This window comes from Lithobates pipiens, unplaced genomic scaffold (assembly GCF_037356315.1).
Source record: "Lithobates pipiens isolate NorthernLeopardFrog02 unplaced genomic scaffold, aLitPip1_a1.2 Scaffold_22, whole genome shotgun sequence".
Taxonomy (NCBI): Eukaryota; Metazoa; Chordata; class Amphibia; order Anura; family Ranidae; genus Lithobates; species Lithobates pipiens.
Genome location: NW_027507784.1, coordinates 174,909,725 through 174,937,447, shown reverse-complemented (window position 1 = coordinate 174,937,447; position 27,723 = coordinate 174,909,725). Strand labels below are relative to the sequence as shown.

The 27,723-nt window shown below is 44.1% G+C and overlaps 1 protein-coding gene across 6 annotated transcripts in view; it reads right to left on the bottom strand.

Moving 5' to 3' along the window:
* The window catches only part of GULP1 (GULP PTB domain containing engulfment adaptor 1), a 1,104,299-nt gene that overhangs the window by 751,331 nt on the left and 325,245 nt on the right, over positions 1-27,723 (bottom strand). The window lies entirely within an intron of this gene.

The window sequence follows — 27,723 nt, the reverse complement described above, 5'->3', positions numbered from 1 at the left end:
TTTGTGCCATCTTGGCATTTTATGGCCTTCAAAACTGTAACGCCCTTAGAAAGCCTGAAGGCGGTGCTTGGTTTTCGGGGCCCCGTACGCGGCTAGGCTCCCAAAAAGTCCCACATATGTGGTATCCCCATACTCAGGAGAAGCAGCAGAATTTATTTTGGGGTGTCATTTCACATATGCCCATGGCATGCGTGAGCAATATATCATTTAGTGACAACTTTGTGAAAAAAAAAAAAAAAAAAAAAAAGTTTGTAATTTTCCCGCAACTTGTGGCAAAATATAAAATATTCCATGGACTCAACATGCCTCTCAGCAAATAGCTTGGGGTGTCTACTTTCTAAAATGGGGTCATTTGTGGGGGTTTTGTGCCATCTTGGCATTTTATGGCCTTCAAAACTGTAATAGGTAGTGAGGAGTGAAATCAAAAAATTACGCCCTTAGAAAGCCTGAAGGCGGTGCTTGGTTTTCGGGGCCCCGTACGCGGCTAGGCTCCCAAAAAGTCCCACATATGTGGTATCCCCGTACTCAGGAGAAGCAGCAGAATTTATTTTGGGGTGTCATTTCACATATGCCCATGGCATGCATGAGCAATATATCATTTAGTGACAACTTTGTTAAAAAAAAAAAAAAAAAAAAAAAGTTTGTAATTTTCCCGCAACTTGTGGCAAAATATAAAATATTCCATGAACTCAACATGCCTCTCAGCAAATAGCTTGGGGTGTCTACTTTCTAAAATGGGGTCATTTGTGGGGGTTTTGTGCCATCTTGGCATTTTATGGCCTTCAAAACTGTAATAGGTAGTGAGAAGTGAACTCAAAAATTTACGCCCTTAGAAAGCCTGAAGGCGGTGCTTGGTTTTCGGGGCCCCGTACGCGGCTAGGCTCCCAAAAAGTCCCACATATGTGGTATCCCCATACTCAGGAGAAGCAGCAGAATTTATTTTGGGGTGTCATTTCACATACGCCCATAGCATGTGTGAGCAATATATCATTTAGTGACAACTTTGTGTAAAAAAAAAAAAATTTTTTTTTTTTGTCATTATTCAATCGCTTGAGGCAAAAAAATAAAATATTCAATGGGCTCAACATGCCTCTTATCAATTTCCTTAGGGGGTCTACTTTCCAAAATGGGGTCATTTGGGGGGGTTTTGTACTGCCCTGCCATTTTAGCACCTCAAGAAATGAGATAGGCAGTCGTAAACTAAAAGCTGCGTAAATTCCAGAAAACGTACCTTAGTTTGTAGATGTGACAACTTTTGCGCAAACCAATAAATATACAATTATTGACTTTTTTTTTACCAAAGACATGTGGCTGAATAAATTTTGGCCTAAATGTATGACTAAAATTGAGTTTATTGGATTTTTCTAATAACAAAAAGTAGAAAATATCATTTTTTTTCAAAATTTGCGGTCTTTTTACGTTTATATCGCAAAAAATAAAAATCGCAGAGGCAATCAAATACCATCAAAAGAAAGCTCTATTTGTGGGAAGAAAAGGACGCAAATTTTGTTTGGGTACAACATTGCATGACCGCGCAATTACCAGTTAAAGCAGCGCAGTGCCAAAGTGTAAAAAGACCTCTGGTCATTTACCAGCAAAATGGTCCGGTCTGAAAGTGGTTAACATACTCGGGAAGAGTAGCAGAGTGTATTTTTGGGTGTAATTGGAAGTATGCATATGCTGTGTGTGTGAGAAAACTTGGTATGACAATTTTGAGAAAAAAATAATAATTTTCCCAAGAATTGTGGGAAAAAAATTAGAAATTCAAAAAACTCACTATGCCTCTTACTAAATACCTTTGGCTGTTAATTTTTCAAAAAGGGGTCATGGGGGGTATTTGTACATTTCAGAGCCTCAAGAAATGAGGTAAGCCGTCATCAGGTATGATCAATTTTCAAAGATTTGCTCCATAGCTTGTAGACTATAACATTCACAGAGACCAAATAATATCCACTAATTTGGGTTATTTTTACCAAGGAGATGTAGCAGTATAAATGTTGGCCCAAATTTATGAACAAAAATGACTTATTTTTTTTTTATATTTTATATATATTGAAGTGGTTAAAGTGGATGTAAACCCATTTTTTTTTTATTTAGGCTTGTAACTTGTACAGTATAGGATTTCATATCATCTGTGCCCAGTCTTGCCACAAATAATTAATCCAGCTCTGAACAATCCGCTTATCTTTTTCAGTGAGATAAAAACGGACAGACAGAGAAATACCAGTCAGTCTTGCTATGAGCAACAGGTGATTTACATATCTCATGCACGAGCCTTAGAGAGGCATTAAGTGTAATCATCCCCTCCTTTCTTCTCCAGCTTTCCAAGATTGGCTGCTCCACACCTCAGCATGATTGGGCATGCTGAAATCATGTGGTGACTTTTCTGGGTTTGGACTGGATGTTAGTAATCATAGCAGAAGTTCAATGTAAGAAATACACAGGAGAAAATTCATTTTACAAGGGGAGTGTAGAGGTGGGTAGGGAGTCTACTGGCATCACGACTCCACCCACTGAGCTCTGGACAACAGACCCACTCACAGAATCTGCAGTTGTTCAGGTCTCATAACAGACAGAGGGGAGACATTTGAAAGGTAAGGATACATGCAGGAGGCATGTATATCCTTATAGATTAACCACTATGGCAGTAGTTTAGAAAGGATAATAGTGGGTTTACATCCACTTTAAGTACATCATGGGACACAGCGTTAGGCTAATATTCATTACCTACTGGGTTATAAACCAACTCTAGGTGAATGGACACGGGTAGACAGTCTTAGACAGGAACTGATCCCCTCTATAATTCCTCCCATACAGGAAGTACATCAGTTTTGTATCAAGCACCGAATCCTTAAAAAAGAGGGGAGGGATCTCTGTGTCCCATGTTGTACTTAAAGAAAAGGATTTTACAGGTGAGTAGGATGAAAAAAATAGGATTTTTATGTCATACTTACCTGTAAAATCGTTTTCTTTGAGAACATCATGGGATACAGAGCCAGGCTAATATCCATTATCTGCTGGGTTATACTCCATCATTAGGTGAATGGACACTGGTAGACCAAAGGTATTCAGACAGGAAGTGATCTCCTATATAACCCCTCCTATACAGGAAGTACTTTAGTTTTGTAGCAAGCACTAAATCCTCAAAAAAGAGGGAAGGGATCTCAGTGTCCCATGATGCACTCAAAGAAGGATTTTACAGGTAAGCATGATCAAAAATTCTATTTTCTTTTTCATACATCCCATACACAGAGTCAGGCTAATATTCATTACCTGCTGGGACATCCCAGAGCAATAGCCTAGAAGGGATGGAGACACCCTGCCAAACAATTTCCATCAAACTTATACGGCAGCCCGCAGTACACTGCGGCCGAAAGCCGAATCCTTGGCTGCTCGAACATCCACTTGATAAAATCTTGTTAACGTATGCACTGAAGACCAGGTAGCAGCCTTACAAATCTGAGCCACAGGTACCTGATGGCAAACAGCCCAGGAGGTTCCTACACCCCTGGTAGAATGAGCTCTCACCCTAAAGGGAGAAGCTTTATGTTTCAGACCGTAGGCCTGAATGACCAATTTACAGACCCAATTGGCTTTGGAAAAGCTCCCTGCCCCTTCTTGGGTCTTTTTCGTAAAAAAAATAAAAATAATAAAAGAGTCTGATCCTCAGATCTCCGCAGATCTAGACAGATAAACCTTGACTGCTTGGACAACATCCAAAGAATGAAGTCTCTCTTCCACCGAACGAGGCTGCGAGAAAAAAGAAGGCATAATAATGTCCTGATTTAAATGAAAGGCCACCTTTGACAAAAAGGATGGAACAGGTCGTAACAGTACGGTTCCCTGCATGAAAGGGCCGCCAACTCAAACACCCTTCTAGCCGAGGTGATAGCCATCATGAATTCTTGCTTGCATAACAACAAATCTAATGGAATTTCCTTAATAGGTTCAAATGGTTGTTTCTGTAAGTCCTTGTACACACGGTCGGACATTCCAACAACAAAATCCGTCGGATTTTGTCCGAAACTGGTGTTGCATACACACGGTCGGACAAAGTTGTCGGTAAATCCAATCGTTCAGAACGTGATGAAGTTATTTCCTTAAGACGGGACTACGTTCAGGCTAGTAGCCAATAGACATGTGCAGACTAGAATATTTCGTTTCGTTTTTTCGTTTTCGTCCGTAAATTTTATTTATTTAGTTACTCCCGAAATTCGTTTTTATTTATTTCGTTTTTCGTGCAAAAATTGCATTCGTCCGAAAATCCACATGAATTATGGTCGAATCTGTCTTGGAAGGCTTATGGTATCTGTTGAATGGATAAAGAAGATTCGATGGAGCTGCTAAACTATATAGCCTATAGGCGGAGCATTCGATTGCCGAAATGTACGATTGCAGTGTCGTATAGTTGCGACGATCCCGTCGAATATTATTATAAACGTGCAACGATCCCGTCGAATATTATTATAAATGTGCAACGATCCCGTCGAATATTATCATTATTTTTTTTTAATTTACTTCCCCCACCCAATTCCAGTATCGTTTCTCTCTGTCGATTCTGTTCTCTCTATGTCGAATATTTACTCTCTGTCGAAGCTTTTCTATATAATAGGACTAATAGAGGTAAACAAAACTTAGGCACATTCGACCACAGGTTCAATAGACATATGGAGTCACGTCGAATCTCCTATTCTATATCGAACGGTCACTTCGAATCTCCTATTCTATATCGAACTGTTGTAACAACGAAAACGAAAAAAAGCATTTATTTATGTCGGATCTTTCGTTTTTCGGAATCTGCACTTTCGTTATCGTTTGTCAAAACGAAAACGAAAATACCTGAAATTCGGACGAAAATGCATTCGGACGAAAACGAATGCACATGTCTAGTAGCCAATAGCTTTGGTCTTGTAATTTGAGCTGAACATGCGTGGAACTTTATAGCCCAGCTCTAATGGGTATTATTAGTCCCTTTGGAGATATTGAACTTATTTAATGATTGAGGGGTATAAAAGTTTAGGGATTGTGATTAGGCTACACCTGATTTAGTTGCAAAATGCTGCAGGACCTTTGAATATTGGAGCAAATGTTGGGTGTTTTATATATGATCAATAAGGGGGAGTGTGGGTAAATGAGACCACCATATAATTTGATGTCATTCTACATCTTCAACGAATGACCAGGAATGTGATTAGAGAAATGGAAATAGCACTAATGTTGTAGCTATAAGCCCTTGTACACATGGTCGGACATTCCGACAACAAAATCCGTTGGATTTTGTCTGACGGATTTTGTCTGAAACTTGTGTTGCATACACACGGTAGGACAAAGTTGTCGGAAAATCTGATTGTACGTAACGTGATGAGGTTATTTCGTTACGACGGGACTACGTTCAGGCTAGTAGCCAATAGGTCTAGGAATTTGATCTGAGCATGCATGGCACTTTATCCGATCGGAATTCTCTACACACAATCGGACAAAATCCGATCGGATCATGTTGTCGGAAAGTTTTATAGCCCAGCTCTAAAACTTTGTTGGTCGGATATTCTGATGGAAACAGTCTGATGGAGCCCACACACGGTTGGATTATCCGACAACACGGTCCGATCAGACATTTTCCGTCAGAATATCCGACTGTGTGTACAAGGGCTAACACAGACAGCACCAAGTTCAAGTTCACATAAGTGATCTAATGCAGGGAAACAAGCGAGTTCCCCCTTGCATAAAGGTTTAGGGCAGTGAATAGGAGGCTAAAGGCCTTTGGAAGAATACTGATAGGGCCAAAACCTGATCTCTGATTGTACTGAAAGCCAATTTGATTTCCACAGCTGACTGTTGAAAAGAGAATTCTCCCAATCACATATTTCCGAGGATGCCATTTTTTGGCTTCACACCAATATAAGTCTTCCAGACCTTATGATAAATTTTGCTAGTGACAGCTTTTCTAGCATTCACTAGAGTAGAAACCACAGGTCCCAAGGTGCCACGGTCCTTTAACAACCTGGCTTCAATAGCCATGCCATCAAATTTAGAGACTGTAAATTGTGGTGGAATATAGGACCTTGAGACAGTAGATCGGGGCAACATGGAAGAGTCCATAGCCCATCTATCATCAGTCTCACAATCTCCGGGAATCAAGGACTTCTGGGCCAGGCTTGTGCCATCAGAATGACTGGAAACCCCTCTCTCCGAATCCTGTGCAACAAATGTGGAACAAGAGGGATCGGAGGGAAAGCATAAACCAGGGAGTACTGGCTCCATGGAAGCATCTGCTCCAATTGCCAGAGGATCTCTTTTCACGGCAGGTTCCTTCATGGCAGGTTCCTGCCCCTTTAAGGACTGGGTACCCGTTTTAATGTTTAGGCTCCACTCCTTTGGACCTGTAGGAATGCCCTAGCGCTGTGGTGTCCAGGATTCCACTTCACAGGGTCCTGCGCCCGGAGGTCGCATTACAGGCAAAACCTTGCAGGATCTTGAGTATTCTTTGCAAGGCTTGGGTACCATTTATCTAAGCATATAGAGCCTGTGTCAAATGGATCTGATTGGTCAACCCTTGATTCATTTAAGAACTCTTTGTGGGACTAGAGACCTGGATCTCAGAGAGCTCAAATGTGCCCATGCACCTTGGTAAAAAAACTGATGTACTTCCTGTATGGGAGAAGATACATAGGGGATCACTTCCTGTATAAGACTTTGTCTACCAGTGTCCATTCACCTAGAGATGGCGTATAACCCAGTAGGTAATGAATATTAGCCTAACTCTGTGCCCCATGATGTATGAAAAAGAAATAGGCATTTTTGGGCACAAGGATGGAGAAGATGCAGCCTGTCAAAATCAAGCACAAGCTGAAACACACAATGACTGTATGCAGCTGGTCACTGTTCCAAGTTGTGTGCACATTTAGAACCATGTATACCCCAAACACAGAATGCCTGTTTTGTGGGCATACGTCCCTAAACACATGCATCCCAAGTTGTGAGTACCACTTGAAACACCATACAGCTGTGTACAGCTGTCATTGATTTTGGCAGGCTGCTGGTAGCGGGCTGCATTCTGAACCTGGGCTTCCTGTGCACCCAAAAGTGCCTGTTTTTAATGCTGTATGAGCCCAGCTGCCTGTGAGAGGTGACCAACCTCAAAGGCAGTAAATGCTTTTGAGACCAAAAAAAGACTAAGGCTTCATGCACACGAGATGCAGATGCAAACTCTGCTGGACACATGTTTTTAAAAGCTGAAACTGGCGTTTAGAAACGCCCGTTTTGCCACGATTTTTACTGCGATTTAGCAGAGTTTCACCGCGCTTTACCACATTTGTCTCTAGAAGCGTTTAGTTAAGCTTACATCATAGACCCTCCCCAGCTCAAAAAACAGTATTATTAACTATTTAAGCAACTTTGTAAGACCAGAGTGCGTAACAGCAGTTGTGAGAGCAGCAGTGTACTTGTATTTAGCGTGTCACTTGCCACAGCACCTGCCACAAGTTGTGGATTGTCCACTTGCCACGTGACTTGCCACATCACCTGCCACGTCACTTGCCACATCACCTGCCACAAGTTGTGGATTGTCCACTTGCCACATCACTTGCCACGTCACCTGCCACAAGTTGTGGATTGTCGACTTGCCACGTCACCTGCCACGTCACTTGCCACAAGTTGTGGATTTTCCACTTGCCACGTCACTTGCCACCTGCCATGTCACTTGTCACAAGTTGTGGATTGTCCACATGCCACGTCACTTTCCACATCACCTGCCACAAGTTGTGGATTGTCCACTTGCCACGTCACTTGCCATGTCACCTGCCACGTCACTTGCCACGTCACCTGCCACGTCACTTGCCACATCACCTGCCACAAGTTGTGAATTGTCCACTTGCCACATCACTTGCCACCTGCCATGTTACTTGCTACAAGTTGTGGATTGTCCATATGCCACGTCACTTGCCACATCAACTGCCACAAGTTGTGGATTGTCCACTTGCCACGTCACTTTCCATGTCACTTGCCACGTCACTTACCACGTCACCTGCCACAAGTTGTGGATTGTCCACTTGCCACATCACTTGCCACCTGTCATGTCACTTGCCACAAGTTGTGGATTGTCCACTTGCCACGTCACCAGCCACATCACCTGCCACAAGTTGTAGATTGTCCACTTGCCACATCACTTGCCACATCACCTGCCACATCACCAGCCACAAGTTGTGGATTGTCCACTTGCCACGTCACTTGCCACGTCACCTGCCACGTCACCTGCCACAAATTGTGGATTGTCCACTTGCCACGTCACCTGCCACAAGTTGTGGATTGTTCACTTGCCACGTCACTTGCCACGTTACCTGCCACAAGTTGTGGATTGTCCACTTGCCACATCACTTGCCACCTGTCATGTCACTTGCCACAAGTTGTGGATTGTCCACTTGCCACGTCACCAGCCACATCACCTGCCACAAGTTGTAGATTGTCCACTTGCCACATCACTTGCCACATCACCTGCCGCATCACCAGCCACAAGTTGTGGATTGTCCACTTGCCACGTCACTTGCCACGTCACCTGCCACGTCACCTGCCACAAATTGTGGATTGTCCACTTGCCACGTCACCTGCCACAAGTTGTGGATTGTTCACTTGCCACGTCACTTGCCACGTTACCTGCCACAAGTTGTGGATTGTCCACTTGCCACGGCACTTGCCACGTCACCTGCCACAATTTGTGGATTGTCCACTTGCCACGTCACTTGCCACGTTACCTGCCAGGTCACTTGCCACGTCACCTGCCACAAGTTGTGGAATGTCCACTTGCCGCGTCACCTGCCAGGTTACTTGACACGTCACCTGCCACAAGTTGTGGATTGTTCACTTGCCACGTCACCTGCCACAAGTTGTGGATTGTCCACTTGCCACGTCACTTGCCACCTGCCATGTCACTTGCCACAAGTTGTGGATTGTCCACCTGCCATGTCACCTGCCACAAGTTGTGGATTGTCCACTTGCCACATCACTTGCCACGTCACCTGCCATGTCACTTGCCACAAGCTGTGGATTGTCCACTTGCCACGTCACCTGCCAGAAGTTGTGGATTGTCCACTTGCCACGTCACTTGCCACGTTACCTGCCACGTCACCTGTCACAAGTTGTGGATTTTCCACTTGCCATGTCACCTGCCACGTCACTTGCCACAAGTTGTGGATTGTAAACTTGCCACGTCACTTGTGGCAAGTGACATGGCAGGTGGCAAGTGACGTGGCAAGTTTACAATCCACAACTTGTGGCAAGGTCACCTTAAAAACGCTTATAAAGGAAAACGCGGCAAAATGCGGTAGCAGTGTTTTGCGGCTGAAACGTGGAGACTTTTGCATCTGAACCCATTTTTTTGCTTCTGGAAAAACAAGGTTAAACGCAACTGCATAAAAATGGCAAAAAACTAGACTGTGTACATGTACACATAGGATAACATTGAATGAGTTCAGGGGCAGTTGAAAAAAGTATCCAACTGCCTCTGAACACGCGTTTAACAGCGTCTCGTGTGCATGAGGCCTAATCAGTATATTAGATCATCTGGGGAGAAAATGTTCAACATATAAATGTAATAAAAATGCTAACAGCGCTAATTACAATATTACACAACACAGTATGTATGAGAAATAATTATTTATATATTAGATGATTTTATTTTAATTTTTTTTTTATTTTGCACAAAAAACAAGATGCTAATATTTTATTTTTTTTGCACAGTATTCACTTAGGTTTCCTTTTTTTCTAAAATAAAACAGTGATTCATTTTCTAAAATTCTTAATGCATGAAGTATAGATGTTGCTATTACTGTTTTTATAAGCATGCATTACCACTGCTATTTGTTGTTTATTGATGATTACTTCATCCGACAATTTTTTTCTGACTTTTGAGAAACAGATAAACCTCAAATTCCCAGCTATAAAAGTTTATACATAATCTTGTTTGTTTATGGAAATACTAGCGAACATTGCCAGCAAAGGCACAGCAACATATCAAGAATTTATATATACAGACTATGTGGAGTAGAGAACATTTTACAGATAACCCCCAAAGAAAAAAAATGCTCCCTTGCTCTGGGGCTTCCCCAACACTGCAATGGTTAAATGCTTGTTTAGGTCTAGGGGAACAATAGAAGCATTGTTACTCAACTGATCCTGCCTTACTATGATTTAGGCTTGTCACAGTAGCACATTTCACTACTCAGGCGATTTAGGCTTGTCGCCTTTTTTACTGCATAGCGACTTTAGTGATTTAGGCTTGTCGCTGATCACCTTTTAGTAGTGGTTACTATTTTTATCACATTCATTAGTTGCACACTTTTATCTCATCACTTAATGGTATGTCACACCACATTAATGATATAGGTCTGTTGTTTGTTTGCATTATATAGGTAGTGCCATATTACCCTTAATTTTATTTTTATTCACACTCTAGTCTCCTTTTGGGGACCTAGCAGGGTAGGCTGCACACCTATTGCCCTTAGACCTAAGCATGGATTTTTCATCTTATTTTAAGCCTATAATTAGGCTTACCTGTAGCTGCACTGGATATCTCCTAAACCTGCATGCATGGTTTAGGAGATATCCCTGTATTTGCATGTGCCAACATCATCGGCACATGCACACTTAAACGCACGTGCCATTTCTTCAGTTGTACTGTGCCATTCCAGGCGGCTCCCGTGCACATGCAGTTGATCAAATTTTGTAAAATGTGTTTTTATCTGCTAATAATGGTTGTAGTGTATTTTTAGCAAACATATTGTTTTGATACACATTTGTGCAAATACCACAGGGCCTAAAAAATCAGTAGCACCTTATTTTTATTCCAGAGGTCATATGCTTTCAGAAAATATATGGTTTGGGGGGTCTTTTACAAACTTTGAAAGCTGTAGGTGAAAAATGTAAACCTCCAGATTTTTTTTCGAAATTTGTGGGCATGTTCGATTTTCACCAATTTGCAAAAAAGCGCAATTTTAAATTTACAAATATTTGTTATTAACTCCATACAGGTTACATTTTTATATTTAGTAGGGATTTAGCAGGAATTTCATAAAATTAGCTGTGTTTTTATCTGCTAATAATGGTTTTATTGTACTTCTTGCAAATATATTGGTTTGAAACATTTGCTGCAGGGGTCTAAAAAAATCTGTAGAACCTTCTTTTTATTCTATAAATCATATGCTATCAGAAAAGATATGGTTAATGGGGGTATTTCACAAATTCTGAAAGCTGTAAGGGAAAATGAAAACCTGAAGATTTTTACAGAAATTTGGATAGTTACACTTTTGCATCTGTTCAATTTTCACCATTTAGGAAAAAGGCACAATTTAAAAAGTTACAAATATTTGTTATTTATTAATGCAACACAGGTTAAAGAGGAAGTAAACCCTGATGGGTTTACTTCCTCTTTTTTTCCCTGCAAAGGTAAAGCATAATGGACTACTATGCATCGCATAGTAGCTCATTATGTGTCACTTACCTGACACAGGAGCCAGCGAAGTCGCCGCTGTCACCTGTAGTCCGCCGCATCCATCTTGGTTGTGGCGTCTCTCGCAGCTCCGACGAATGACAGCGGAGAAGCCGCGATGACGTCACTCCCGCGCATGCGCACGGGAGTCGCGTCTCGGAGCTCCGACGCTGCCATTCGCCGGAGCCGCGATGACGTCACTCCCGCGCATGCGCACGGGAGTAGACAAATTTGGCAAATCCATTCTTGGACTTGCCGCATTTAGTGCGCCTGCGCGCCGCTGTCTACGGCGCATGCGCCGTAGACAGCGGTGCCCATTTTCGGGCAAATATCTCCTAAACCATATAGGTTTAGGAGATATTACTTGGACCTACAGGTAAGCCTTAATCTAGGCTTACCTGTAGGTCAAAGTTGTTTGGAAGGGTTTACTTCCATTTTAAGCTGTTATATTTAGTTTAGTAGGAATTGTGTAACATTTGCTGTGGTTTTTATCTGCTAATAGTGGTTTAAGTGTATTGTTTGCAAATATATTGGTTTGATAAACATTTGCGCAAATACTGTGGGGTCTAAAAAATCAGTAGCACCTTCTTTTTATTCTACTGATCATATGCATTCAGAAATTATATGGTTTGGGGAGTCTTTCACAAATTCTTAAAGCTATAAGTGAAAAACAAAAAAGCAAAGGAAAAATTGCAAAAATGGTCACGCCACCTGAGTGTACAAAGTGGAGCACAGGGCCTGACAGCGAAAAGGTTAAAGGGTAACTCCACTTTTGTGAGGAAAAAATTAGCAAATAAAAAAATAATACTATAGTGTATACAATTGTGATTCAAGTCATACTGTGTTGGAACTGAAGGTTATTAAAAAAATCACCTTTCCTTTTCAATCTGCAGTGCTGTAATTTTATGTAAAATGCAATGCCTTATAGCTATCTAGAGGAGTTCTGTACACAGGTGGTGTACATAACTTCCTCTAAAAATGGCATTTGTTGCTTATTTGATTTTCCCAGAAGTCTGCACTAAGATACTGTACATGTCAAATTTTTGGCATATCCTCCAACAAAAATTTAATCTTTAGTGAGGTACCCCAAAAAAGGAAAATCATGGCTAAAGGGATGCAGGCCTTGCCAATTTCCTCATTAGAGCCCTGCAGGTGCAGTAGCCGACTGATAATTATAAAACCACTCCCATACAGATTCACAGAGCACATGGACACAAACAAACCTCTATTTCTTTATAACAACAAAATGTAGGAATCTGCAACAAAGTTTGTAAAAAATCCTTGCCATGTACACAGATCACACAGAGGGGAATGTTTTTTTCTTAACAAAAGTGGAGTTACTCTTTAGGTTCCATGCACACTGGGCTTAAAAATGGTTTGTTCTCTTGGCAGTAAAAAGTAAAGAGCATTTTTTGTACAAAGTTTAGACAAGTTTAGGATAGCAACATCTTTAAGCCATTGTCCATGGAGCCCTAGGGCTCATGCACACTGCAGCTTATTTCAAATAGAAGAACCCTGTGCTTTTTTGTGCTCTTGTGCATGTTTTTTTTTAGCTCCTCTGAGATTTTTTGAGCTTAAGCGTTTTTTTTTTCACAAACCCTCCTAGATAGAATTTTCTTAACCACTGCATAAACAAAACAAAAAGCTGGAACAAGCATGTTCCAGCTTTTTCAAACTTTTTTGAGCTCTTTTGGGCTCTTTGGAGCAATAGCTCCTCTGAAAGACGCAAGTGGACACATTGGCTAACATGGAGGGGAGTTTCTAGGCAGAAAAAATAAGAGCTCAAATGCCTGTAGGAGCTGCTTCTTTGAGCTGAAGTGTGCATGAGCCCTTAAAGTCTCAATGCATTCTGTTCTATACATCTGAAATATTGTTGAAGGAATATTTCATGTACTTTTTTTACTTTGCCATTTTTTGCCTTGATAACTGCAGTCAGTAATGGACATTAGTGTTGTAATTAAAATATTTGTAAAGAGCAAAACTGCTTTGTTAATTACTTTTAGCTATATAAAGCTTAATTACATTTCATCTTTACGAATTTTTTAGGCTGAGATCATGGATGATATAAAAATTCAATATCATTTATAGTGTATGTAAAGCCAAAACTTTTTTTTTTAATTTTGCATACAGTATATAAACATACATAGCCACATACATACTATACATAGTTGGTAAATTTGAATTAGGGCAATAGTCCATCCAGTTCAACCTGTGGGTTTGGGTGCATGCGTGTGTGTTTATGTCACTACTGTACCATTTTCCATTTCTCTGTATATTGCATTTCACATACTTATCTAAGAGGTTTTTATTTTATCTACACTCCCCTCAGACACCACCCACTGTGGAAAGGAGCTCCACATCCTTTTTGCTCTTGACAGTAAAGAACCCCCTATGCAAGGGCTCAACCGCTTCTCTTCCAACTTCATTGAGTGGCCACGTGACCATAAACTGAATAGTTTCCTTCCTGTGCTAGAATCAACTTTTTATATTTGTATTTCACTACGGTATCCTCTTTTGAACATTTCTTCTCCAGGGAGAATAGTTTTAGTGTTTGTAGTCCTTCCTCATAACCAAGGCCCTACAGTCCCCTTATTAGCTTTGTTGCCCTTCTCTGGACTCTTCCAGTATATCCTTCCTGTGGACTGGTGGCCAGAGCTGGATGGCATACCCAAAATGTGGCTGGACCAAAGTTTTGTAAAGTGGTTTAATTATAGCCTTATCTTATGTGTAAATACCATTTTTAAATCATGGCAATAGCGTGCTAGGTTTGCTTACTGCAGCTTAGCATTGCATGCTGTTGCTGAGCCTGTGATCCACTAGTACTCCCAGATTTTTTCCATCCTGAACTGCCCCCTAAAGCCGCGTACACACGCAGCCGTCTATCCGACGTACTTAGTCTGGCGGACTTCCCGCCAGACTGTCCATCGGACTTTCCGAACGGGCTACTTGCCCACACACGGCACTTTTTCAGCGGACTAATACGGCGTACTAAGTCCGCTGTACTATCCGCCCTACTGAACGGACTCGCCCACGCACGCGGAGGAAAGTCCGCTCATTTCGAGTGCGTCTCCAGGTAGGCAGGGCCCGCGAAGGAGACGTTGCTGGCCCCGCCACCTGCTATGGACTTAAAGGGGAACCCCAACGCCGAAAAAAATTGGCGTGGGGGTCCCCCCAAGTCCACAACAGACCCTTGTCCGAGCACGCTAGCGAGCGCCCCCCCCCCCCCCCCCCTCCTGAGCCGTACCAGGCCGCGTGCCCTCAACATGGGCTGCCGCCACCTTCCGTTCTTCTTCTTCTTCTCCTGGAGATGTTGACTCAACGTTCTCTCCGGCCGCAATGCCAGGGACGCGCTGCGCTGCGACTTATATAGGGACAAGGGGCGGTGTCACATGGGTTGATGTCACATGGGTTGGTGTCACATGGTGACCCCGCCCCCTTACGATGTCACAGTCCCGGAGGATGCTGGGACTGTCGCCATGTGACATCAACCCATGTAACCAACCCATGTGACACCGCCCCTTGTCCCTATATAAGTCGCAGCGCAGCGCGTCCCTGGCATTGCGGCTGGAGAGAGTGTCGAGTCAACATCTCCAGGAGAAGAAGAAGAAGAAAGGAAGGCGACGGTGACAGAAGACCGGGCCTGTAAAAGAGCTATAAGAAGGTGCGGTGGCCCGGCAGAAGAACCGAAGACGGGGGACAAGACCCCCGAAGTCGGAAGAAGATGGCAGCGGCGAGGAAGAAAGCCGACTCCTCCGCTAGTAAAAGAGCTACAAGAAGATAGCGGAGGAGTCCGGCGAGAAGACCCCCGAAGACGGAAGACCCCCGGAGCTGTGCAATAAATTATTTTATCTTGTGTGTTGTGTTTTTGTGTACTTTATTTTACAGGTGAATGGGTAGGGGTACATTGTACCCCATACTCATTCACATAGGGTGGGGGGCCGGTATCCGGGGGCCCCCTTATTGAAGGGGACTCCCGGATTCCGATAAGCCCCTGCCCACAGAGCCCGACAACCAACGGCCAGGGTTGTCGGGAAGAGGCCCTTGTCTTCATCAACATGGGGACAAGGTGCTTTGGGGTGGGGGGGCCGCGCAGCCCCCCCTTCCCCAAGGCACCCCCCATGTTGAGGGCACGCGGCCTGGTACGGCTCAGGAGGGGGGGCGCTCGCCCCTCCTTTCCTGGCCGGCCGGGTAGCGCGCTCGGACAAGGGTCTGTTGTGGACTTTGGGGGGACCCCCACGCCGATTTTTTTCGGCATTGGGGTTCCCCTTTAAGTCCATACCAGGTGGCAGGCCAGCGACGTCTCCTTCGCGGCCCCGCCTACCCGGAGACCCGCTCGAAATGAGCGGACTTTTCTCCGGGCGGGAAAAGTCCGTTCATTTCAAAAGTACGGCGGACTGGCATACACACGGCCGGATTGTCTGCCGAAATGCGAGTCCGGCGGGAAGATTGGAGTGCAAAACTACATTCTAAGTCCGCCGTACTTTCGGGTCAAAAAAGTATGCCGGAGTGTCACGTACCTGGTGGTAGAGCCCGACTTGCAGAAGGAGACCTCTCTTGCAGCTCAGACTCGAGGGCCCTGGTAGTGTATACAGGTGACACAAGAGTCAAGAGGGGCACGAGTGTCTGGCAGGATCAACGGCTGGGTCAAGGAGTGCTGGATCGGAGGGAAACTGGAACAGCAGGCAGGTGCAGGAAGCTGAAGCAGGGCAGCAGGCAGAGAGGCTGAAGCAGGACACAAGTGCAGGAGCTCTGGCAGAGGTAGGACTTCAGGCAGGTGCTGGAACCACTACAGGAGATGGAGCAGCAGAAGGCACCGGAACAGAAGGCTGGAAGCAGAGTAGTCAGGCAAGCCGGGTCGGAGGTCAGGCGGTCAGCAGAAGTACCAAGGATCAGGCGGGTGGATGGTCAGACGAGCCGGGTCGGTAAATGGACAGGTAGCAAGGCACCGAAGGAACAAGCAGAAGGGAGGTCAGGCAGGCCGAGGTCAGATGCAGGCGGATAGCAGGAGCAGTAGGTAAACAAGCCGGGTCAACAGGTCACAGGAGGCAGGTTCTCAGGATCAGGGTACTAGCACGCTGTAGATCAGACAGCAAGAACTGGATGTGACCAACTGGACTAAATAGCCCGCCTGGCGCCAACGAGCGCACACATGCGCGCACGACCGCGCGCACCCGCGGACGCGCGGCGGAAGGTCCGGGCTGACCGCTGCTGGCAGGATCTTCGTGACACGGAGGCTACACACGGGAGGATTGTTTGGCAGACTTGAGTTTGCCGGACTTTTCCACCCGCTTGTTTGATCGTGTGTACGCGGCATAAGGCTCTCCTTAGCGAGTAACTTGCGTTCATATTTTTAGCCCCAAGTGCATTGCTTTATATTTTTCAACGTTAAACCGCATTCGTCAGGTAGTTGACTATCTCCTTATTTTATTGAGGTCACCTTGTAAACTTTCTATGCCCTGCTGTGAAGTTATTGCCCTACTTAGCTTTGTATTGTGAGCTAACACTGAAATTGATTTATACCAACCTCTATATCATTAATGGATACATTAAACAGAATTGATCTCAGGACAGAGCCTTGGGGTAACCTGTTCACAACTCCAGACCATTCTGAGTACATACTATTTATCACCACCCTTTGGACCTGTAACCAGTTTTCTATCCAGGTACATACATTATTGTCCATGCCACAAAACCTCAGTTTGCAAATTAAGCATTTATGAGGAACTCTATTAAATGCTTTAGCAAAATCCAGATACACCACATCCACTGGCCTTCCTCTATCTAGATATCAGCTCACTTCTTCATAAAATGCTATCAAATTGGTCTGGCAAGAATAAGCTTTCATAAATACATGCTGATAATGATACTCTTTTCATAAGCAAATTCTTGGATATAGTCCCTTATCATCCCTTTTAATAGTTTACATACTATTGATGTTAGCTTGACTGGCCTGTAGTTATCAGATATACAATCACTGGCCACTTTATTAGGTATACATTGCTAGTACCGGCAAATAAATAAATGATGTTCATAAATTAGGCTAACATGTAGTCTGCTATATTTCTTTGGTGAAAATAACCCAAATCAGTGTATATTATTTAGTCTATAGGAGGTTATAGAGTCCATAAACTATGGTATATATATATATATATATATATATATATATATATATATATATACAGGTCCTTCTCAAAAAATTAGCATATTGTGATAAAGTTCATTATTTTCTGTAATGTACTGATAAACATTAGACTTTCATATATTTTAGATTCATTACACACAACTGAAATAGTTCAAGCCTTTTCTTGTTTTAATATTGATGATTTTGGCATACAGCTCATGAAAACCCAAAATTCCTATCTCAAAAAATTTGCATATCATGAAAAGGTTCTCTAAACAAGCTATTAACCTAATCATCTGAATCAACTAATTAACTCTAAACACCTGCAAAAGATTCCTGAGGCTTTTAAAAACTCCCAGCCTGGTTCATTACTCAAAACCGCAATCATGGGTAAGACTGCCGACCTGACTGCTGTCCAGAAGGCCATCATTGACACCCTCAAGCAAGAGGGTAAGACACAGAAAGAAATTTCTGAATGAATAGGCTGTTCCCAGAGTGCTGTATCAAGGCACCTCAGTGGGAAGTCTGTGGGAAGGAAAAAGTGTGGCAGAAAACGCTGCACAACGAGAAGAGGTGACCGGACCCTGAAGAAGATTGTGGAGAAGGACCGATTCCAGACCTTGGAGGACCTGCGGAAGCAGTGGACTGAGTCTGGAGTAGAAACATCCAGAGCCACCGTGAACAGGCGTGTGCAGGAAATGGGCTACAGGTGCCGCATTCCCCAGGTCAAGCCACTTTTGAACCAGAAACAGCGGCAGAAGCGCCTGACCTGGGCTACAGAGAAGCAGCACTGGACTGTTGCTCAGTGGTCCAAAGTACTTTTTTCGGATGAAAGCAAATTTTGCATGTCATTCGGAAATCAAGGTGCCAGAGTCTGGAGGAAGACTGGGGAGAGGGAAATGCCAAAATGCCTGAGGTCCAGTGTCAAGTACCCACAGTCAGTGATGGTCTGGGGTGCCATGTCAGCTGCTGGTGTTGGTCCTCTGTGTTTTATCAAGGGCAGGGTCAATGCAGCTAGCTATCAGGAGATTTTGGAGCACTTCATGCTTCCATCTGCTGAAAAGCTTTATGGAGATGAAGATTTCATTTTTCAGCACGACCTGGCACCTGCTCACAGTGCCAAAACCACTGGTAAATGGTTTACTGACCATGGTATTACTGTGCTCAATTGGCCTGCCAACTCTCCTGACCTGAACCCCATAGAGAATCTGTGGGATATTGGGAAGAGAAAGTTGAGAGACGCAAGACCCAACACTCTGGATGAGCTTAAGGCCGCTATCGAAGCATCCTGGGCCTCCATAACACCTCAGCAGTGCCACAGGCTGGTTGCCTCCATGCCACGCCGCATTGAAGCAGTCATTTCTGCAAAAGGATTCCCGACCGAAGTATTGAGTGCATAACTGAACATAATTATTTGAAAGTTGACTTTTTTTGTATTAAAAACACTTTTCTTTTATTGGTCGGATGAAATATGCTAATTTTTTGAGATAGGATTTTGGGGTTTTCAGGAGCTGTATGCCAAAATCATCAATATTAAAACAAGAAAAGGCTTGAACTACTTCAGTTGTGTGTAATGAATCTAAAATATATGAAAGTCTAATGTTTATCAGTACATTACAGAAAATAATGAACTTTATCACAATATGCTAATTTTTTAGAAGGACCTGTATATATATATATATATATACACACACACACACATACACAGTATCTCACAAAAGTGAGTACACCCCTCATATTTTTGTAAATATTTTATTATATCTTTTCATGTGACAACACTGAAGAAATTGTACTTTGCTACAATGTAAAGTAGTGAGTGTGCAGCTCGTATAACAATGGGAATTTGTCGTCCCCTCAAAATAACTCACACAGCCATTAATGTCTAAACCGCTGGTAACAAAAGTGAGTATACCCCTAAGTGAAAATGTCCAAATTGGGCCCAATTGGTTATTTTCCCTCCCCAGTTTCATGTGACTTGTTAGTGTTACAAGGTCTCAGGCGTGAATGGGGAGCAGGTGTGTTAAATTTGGTGTCATCGCTCTCACGCTCTCATACTGGTCATTGGAAGTTCAACATGACAAAGAACTTTCTGAGGATCTAAAAGGATATATATATATATATATATATATATATATATATATATATATATATATATGTCTCCATTTGAAAATTGATCAATCCAGATGTATTGACAGATTGTGTTGACCCCATTTCTTGAGGCCCACAAATGTCAGGACAGTACAGATACCTCCCAAATTACCCTTTTTTGGAAAGTATACAGTCCAAGGTAGTTTAGTAAGAGGCATGGCAAGTTCTTAAGTTGTAAGTGTCCACAATATTTTTTTTTCAATTTGTTTTCATTTTTTTTTTTTACTATTTAAACACTGTGACCAGAGCAATATAATGTTACCATAGTAACATTGTACCACTCTGGAGAAGTGATCAGGATTTTTTTTACACATTATGATTGCTTATAGCAGTGAATTTTCTTGACCAAAAGCAAGTATTTTACTGAATGAAATTGTTTCATTCAGTTTTTTTGTTGTGACAAGCTGTGAATAGCAAGAGTTAATTACATGGTACAGATGGGCTGTGATTGGTCCTGTCTGTACCATGTAATCCCATTAACCAATCACAGCTAGCAACACAATTATATACAATGGATGGCATGAAAAGAAACCATTCATTGTTTACAACTGTCATGTGATCTGCTGTGATCGGTCACATGGTACCGGCAGCAAGCCAGTACACTGATCAGTCATTGGACACAATCTCTCACTGGCTGAGCCATTGTATAGACCTGTGAGTGGCACCTTCTGGGAGGATGTCATATGACATCCATTCAGAAGGACAAAGGCTCGCCTGGCCATCAATCTGCTATAGGCCATGCAGGAAGGTGTTAAAGAGCTCTGACTCTCAAAAGCTACAATAATTTAGCTCTGTTGCATTGCTGTCTGGGTATGGCAGCAATTGACACATTTTTTAAAGGTTAGAATGGAAACAGACAGTGCTGTGAATGGTATGTGTGTGTGTAAGGGTTGAATGCTTAGTTGACCTGCCCCATTGAAAGACATTTTCAACTTGCTGACCCTTGGATTGTTGTCCTATGAGCTGGACAATCTCGATGCAGGCTGAGACTGACAGTGTGCCAGGGATTTTAATCACACCTTAATATTTCCAAAATCTAAAAATGATGTTAAAGATTTTTTACTTTTTGAAAACTTATATTACATTACGGAGGTTCATGCCAATATTTTTTGTGAATAATGTATGCATTAAATGTACTTTATGATGGTTGTATTGATTGTAATTAATTTTGTGTTTTTGTTGTCACTAGCTTGTATATCCCCCCAAGAAGCTAGTGCTAAACATGTCGGGATAATCAAGTACAAGCATTTCAAAATAATCTCTTTGCTATGTGGACCAGTTGTTGTTTTGTAATTTTTCTATACTTAGATGTCTACTTAACACGTGTCATGTGTTAATTTTATTATGAGAGAATAAAACAATTGTTTTTATATATTGTTTTTCTTTTTGTTATATTTAGCACCACAAAAATCCCCTTATTTCTTGTTTTTTTCCATTTATTAGTATATTACATGTGTTTAAAAGCAGCAAGTACTGTATTCATAATACTGTTGGTATTCATAATATTGTATATAATACTGTAATAATACTGTAATACTGTTGGTCCAGCACTGGGGTCTTGTTAGGAGACAACAGAGTGAAGCCCATCAATGTGACACTCCATTGTCCAATCATCAGTCCGGAGGCTGGTTGGTGATAGGATGTATCCCTTAACTACAGTGGAGACAAGATCACTGATCTGTCTTTATCTAGCAGATCTGCTTGGATCACAATAATTCTAAATCCCAATCAACAAGTAAAACCTTTCACCTATAATGCATATAAGCTTTGTATTCCTCTAAAACTGTTAAAACAGTCAAAACTATCCCCTAAAAAGTAGAAAAAATCAATCTGCAGATATATTAGACCTTATCTGGTAATAGTATTACATTTTGTGGAACTCAACGTACATTTAGCCTTTATGGCACCAGATGAATAACCTCAGCATAGTTCTCTCATGCCAGATACAGTTACCAAAAGCAATTTCCTAATTTCTGCACATAGTTAAAGCCTGATCTGAAAAGATTTCCTCTAGTTGGAAAAGGATATTTAGTTCAAGCAAAACTGGCAGTAACTTCAAATGCATTTTCCATTTGTGTCAGGAAAAATGCTTTTTTAGAAGAATGGAACTTTCACTAAATATGGATGTGTTTGCAAGAAATCACAGCATATTTTACTATTAAGCAGACAAGAGGGTTGAATATCTTTATGAAAAGGGAAACGTATGCCGATAACCAGGCAAACTTTGCAATTTCACAGAGCACTGCTGTGATAAATAATGTACTTGATATAATGACATGTTTATATTTAACAAAATCTGGCACGCTTTCTATTTTGTTCTTTAGAGGAAACAGCAAGAACTTTAGTCAGCTGTAATCTCCTGGCACAGCTTGTTAAGCCCTATCATGTATGATTGGTATGAAAGTTTCTAATACAACAAATATATACAGATCAGTTTTAATACTTACACTGCTAATTAACGAAAACCAAGTGAGATAGTGCCTGTTTTTTTATTTTATTATTACATCATAGCTGTTATCATTGCATAACATTTGCATTTAGAAGTTAGATAACTTTTACATTGAAGTCTCTGTAGTCTTCCTTAATTTTAATTCAAGAGAATTAATCCATGTTTAGTGATGGTTGCCATATAGGTTACAACGTTATGTCTGGTCAAAACAGGCAAAGAATATGTTTTCATGTGATAAGCACTTCTTTAGGAAATGCTTAGGAAATGCAATATGATGCAGCTCAGATAGGGCAGATATCACTTTGGCATGCAACCAATGGTGTTCCCCTGTGGGTTTCCATAGAAGCTTACCTCAGCAGCGCAGTGACAATGAATAATCTCTTATAGCTACAACATTAGTGCTATTTCCATTTCTCTAATCACATCCCTGGTCATTCGTTGAAGATGTAGAATGACATCAAATTATCTGGTGGTCTCATTTACCCACACTCCCCCTTATTGATCATGATAAGAAACCCAACATTTGCTCCAGTATTCAAAGGTTCTGCAGCATTTTGCAGCTAAATCAGGTGTAGCCTAATCAAAATCTCTAAACTTTTATACCCCCTCAGTCATTAAATAAGTTCAATATCTCCAAAAGGACTAATACCTTCCCTCCCATTACCTTCAGGTCAACCATTATTGAAACATATTACCACTACAACTCTATTTGAATTAATCTGTGCCTCTCCACACCCATGGGCAGAACTTTTTCTTGCATCCCCACCAGCTGCAAACTATCCATACTTCCCCACCCCCCTATGTTCTAAATGAGAGTGACCAATAATGATTGGGCCCCAAATTTAGACTTCCACTAAAAAGAGCTTCAGTACTGCCTTAGCTCTAGAAACAAACTGCTAATAAGATGGTATCCAGTCCTAACTAGAATTTCTAGAACCCCCTGTGACAGACCCAACCAGGACAGGGGCTTTTGGAGGGGACTGCGGAGTAGCCTGTTGCTTACCGACTATGGACTCTGGCTTTTGAGGGGGCTCTATTCTTGGGATGTATGTGCCTGGGCAACCCTTGGAGTGGTCTTGCTGCGGATGCGGGATTGTCTCCCCGAAACCTGGGTTCTCTGTGCCCAAACCTGCAATGATTGCTTTAGACTGTGAGGCTCAGAGCAGATGTTAATATAATCAGCTCAAATCAACCTGATATTGGCCTCTTCTACTTTACTTTTTTATTGATGTATCAAAGCAGATTTACTGCTACAGGGCAACAGCGCTGCGCAGAATCACGTATATAAAAGTGATCCTGCACTTCCAGGAATAGGGTGCAAGTGTGCTCGGCTGGTGGCTCACTCCTGCTGTGATTTTACACAGCAGGAGCTGATCAGTAGGTCCCACAGACCCGATGTTCACAGGCACCTGCTGATTGTTCAATACACAGACAAAATCACGGTTTGCCCAAACAAGGCAGATTGCTATTCTGTCAGTACAGAAATCGTGGATCCTGTGTTTCTGTAAAGCAAAACACTGATCCATGCCTTCCACTATTAAAAACACCCCCCCCCCCCCACACACACACACACACACACACACACACACACACACACACACATACTCTCTACACTGAAACATTAGCTAGGCACAGAGTTAACCCCTTGATCACCCCCGATGTTAACCCCTTCCCAGCCAGTTTCATTAGTACAGTGACAGCGCATATTTTTAACACTGACCACTGTATTAGTGTCACTGGTTCCCAATAAAATGTCAAAAGCAGGGGGGGCGTGACCGGAAGCCGTTCTGAATGGCTGCCTGAACTTCCAGCTCTCTCTCAGCCCGAACTTTTTAGCAGATTAGGGGACACCTCGCTGCATTTTCATGGGCAGATCCAGGACCACTAGATCCGCGAGATCCAGGGGAACAGAACGAGCCCCGCTGAACTCCTCCACGGACCTCAGAGCGTTCTTTCCACCCTCGGACATGCCTCCCGGCGGGACGGACAAAATGGCGCCGGCGACTTCCACGGCCTGCTCCCGGACACCTCCGCTGCCTTCACCGCCGGCTCAGGCACTACACGGCAACCCAGAGAGCCTTCAGCGGGACCCGCAGGGCGACCAAGGCGCGGTGAGTTCTCCCCACTCAGCCTCGTTGGAGATGCCGCTCCACGGCGCACGGCCCGACATTTCCGGCTCCCTTCCCCCGCAATACACCCAGTGCTCGGATGCCTACCCGCAGCTGCTCAGAACAGCACCTGACCCGAGCACCTCTATGGGGGACCCCGGCTCCCCAGCCTCATCGGATTACTCCGCAGACTACCCAGCCCTCCCTGCCCCTCTGACCCAGGCAGGCAGTGTGCTTCAGGGATCGGGGGGTAGCCAGGAGGCTGGCAGAGGCTGCATGAACGGCCCACCTGTTCCCAAGGCTCAGAGACTGTCGCACACGCAGATCCCACACCCCTTAAAGGGACAGGAGCCACCCTTCCCCACCTATGCCCAAACGGTGCAATCTCCAGTCCCCACGAGCTATGCTGCAGGGCACGGGCAGGACTACGTACCCACAAGGACCCCGGCATGGGGGGATTCCTGGAGCCACACCCCGGGACTGACAACCGCCCCCCAGAGCGACGACACCGCTCACCCTGGTCCCCCATATCCTCAATCACCCCCACACTCAATGTCGGGAGAAAACTACCCTGCGCACCCGGAGTGGCGTTCTTACCTACAGGCGATACCCACTAAGGAGGATTTCAAGCAGCTAATTGCAGATGTACAATCCACATGCCGCACAGAAATACAAGTCCTGCAGTCTGGCCTAAAACACCTAGCAGATCGGGTGGAAATGGCCGAAGAAGAAATCCAAGAGACCAAACAAGCTGTCCACAGGACCCAACTCCAAGGTGCTGAACACCGTAGCCTGTTACGAGACCTGCAACGCCACGTGGAGGACCTGGACAACAGGGGGCGCAGGAACAACATCCGCGTCAGAGGGGTGCCGGAGTCGGAGGGGCCGGAGGACATTCAGTCCATTCTGCAGACCGTGTTTAACAACCTCCTGGGGGCACCTGCTACTAACCGCATTGAGATGGACAGGGCCCATAGGGCCCCACGTCCCAAGAATCTTGCCTCCAAACCCAGGGACATCATCTGTAGGGTTAACTCCTACCATACCAAGGAAGAGATCATGCAACGAGCACGCTTGGCTCGCAAAGTGACATTTCGCGACACTCATTTGCAGTTATACCCCGACCTTTCCTGGATAACCCTGCAAAAGCGAAGGCTCCTGCAACCCCTGCTGCGCATCCTTCAGGACGGCAACATACCCTACCGATGGGGATTCCCTTTCTGCCTCACAGCGAAAACTCAGGGAAAATCCGCTGCTCTGCGATACCCTGAGGACCTGAATGCATTCTGTGACACTCTAGAGATCTCCGCACCCCAACTTCCGGACTGGGACTTGGTAGCTACGCAACCCCCGCCTCCGATCATGTGGCAGAAGGTCCCCTCGGCACACCGTCCCCGGTACACGGATACATCCCGTAACCCCGCCAGACGCAAGACTGGTGACCCCACAGGCACCCCTCCCCCGGGTCCACTTCACTAGTAGAACAGTCACCCACGCAAGACTGAATGGATCTGTCCTGGTCATTTTTGCATGCAGTTTTCCTTTTGTTTTATTGTATTTTTTGTTTTGTTGGTCCCCCCTATCTGCCTTGAATTTACTGTCAAGTTTACTTAATGGGCACGTCTCTGTTGAGACTCGAGAGAGTGGGAATTTTTTGCGCTCTCCTTTCCGTCCCCCTGTTGAGTGTTTATGCTCACTTTAGACTTACCGTTTTTTTTTTTGTTTTTCACACCTAGCCAAGGGCTCCCCGGTGCTCCCCCGGCCCATCCCCTACGCGGGAGGGTGGGTGGAACTCGGGGAAACCGTACTGACCTAGGCCGGAGAGCCTCTCAAGGTCAGATGCTTACTGTTGCTTTGATTACTCTGGTTCTCTTATGTGCTAACCTCTCTCTCTTTCTTTTCTTTTTGCTATCCTCCTTATCCCCCACCTCCCCCCCTATCCCAGGTGGCTCACTGTGCAGATCACGGTACTTCTTTGGTTCTCCTCCTGATGTGTGCCCGCTCCTGGCCGCCGTCTTCCGGACCCTCGCCTCCACAACAGGTAAGATACGCTCCTACTCCTTCCCCCACCTCCTCCTAAGATGGCCAAGATACTCTCTCTAAATGTCCGAGGCCTAAACTCCAATAAGAAAAGGCATCTGGCGCTGAGGGAATTTCTGCGGTCAGGCGCAGACATTATATTTGTCCAGGAGACTCACTTGGATAAGGGGGGCACCTTTGCATTTGCCTCCAAGCATTTCCCCCAAAACTACCTCTCCTCAGGTCCTTCCAAACGAGCGGGTGTGGCCATACTCATTAAACATGGGTCCCCATTCACGGAAAGGGAACACTATAGTGACCCTCATGGCCACTTCGTCATTCTTAAAGGACGATGGCGAGATCAGGACATGACCTTATGCGCTTTATACGCCCCGAATGTCAAACAGTATAGATTCCTATCGAAAACGTTCTCCCGACTATTTCAAAATGACCACGGGCTTTTGGTGGTGGGGGGTGACTTTAACCTTACCTATTCAGTGGCTGCTGATCGCCATATGGTGAACCCCCGGACATCTCCGGCTCGAGCCCTTAGGGACTCGAAGCTGTTCCGTCAACTTGCTAGACGCTATGCTCTGTTTGATGCTTGGAGGGCTCTTCATCCGGGGGATCGACAGTACACTTTCTACTCACCCCCCCATCGTACCCACTCCCGCATAGACTACTTTTTTGTTAACAACTCTACACTTAGAATCACGCGGGAGGCCTGGATACTACCAATATCTTGGTCAGACCATGCCCCTATCATGCTCACCCTTGATTTGGGTTCCCCCACCCCAAGACCCTGCAACTGGAGACTGAACACGTTCTTGCTTCAACACCTCCCGTCAGCTTCTGAGCTGACCTCCACCTTGCAATTCTACTTTGCGGAAAACAATACCCCAGACATCTCCCCTTCTATACTGTGGGAGGCTCACAAGGCGGTTATACGGGGCAGGTGTCTGGCACTATCGTCCGCCATGAAAAAGGATGCCCATGCCGTGAGGGTCCGTACGGAAAAAGAACTTGGAACCCTAGAACACCGACTGCAGCTGACCCCCACTGTGCCCCTCCTTAGGAAAATCACGAAACTCCGGACTATCCTTGGTGACCTTGCATTAGGCCGTGTAGAAAAGGCTCTGCTTAAACTAAAGCAAACTTACTATGACAAAGGCAATAAAGCGCATTCCCTGCTGGCGAAGAAGTTGCGGGAACACACCCTCATGTCCACCCCCCACCAAGTCAGAAACAACTCGGGCTCCTTATTGACCCACCCCAAAGATATAGCACACACGTTCGCAGAATTCTACACAAAACTTTACAACAATCCTGACATACCTTGTAACCCTCCCTCTCCCGACCTCTCCCTACGTATGCATCAGTACCTGGAACGTAGTGGAGT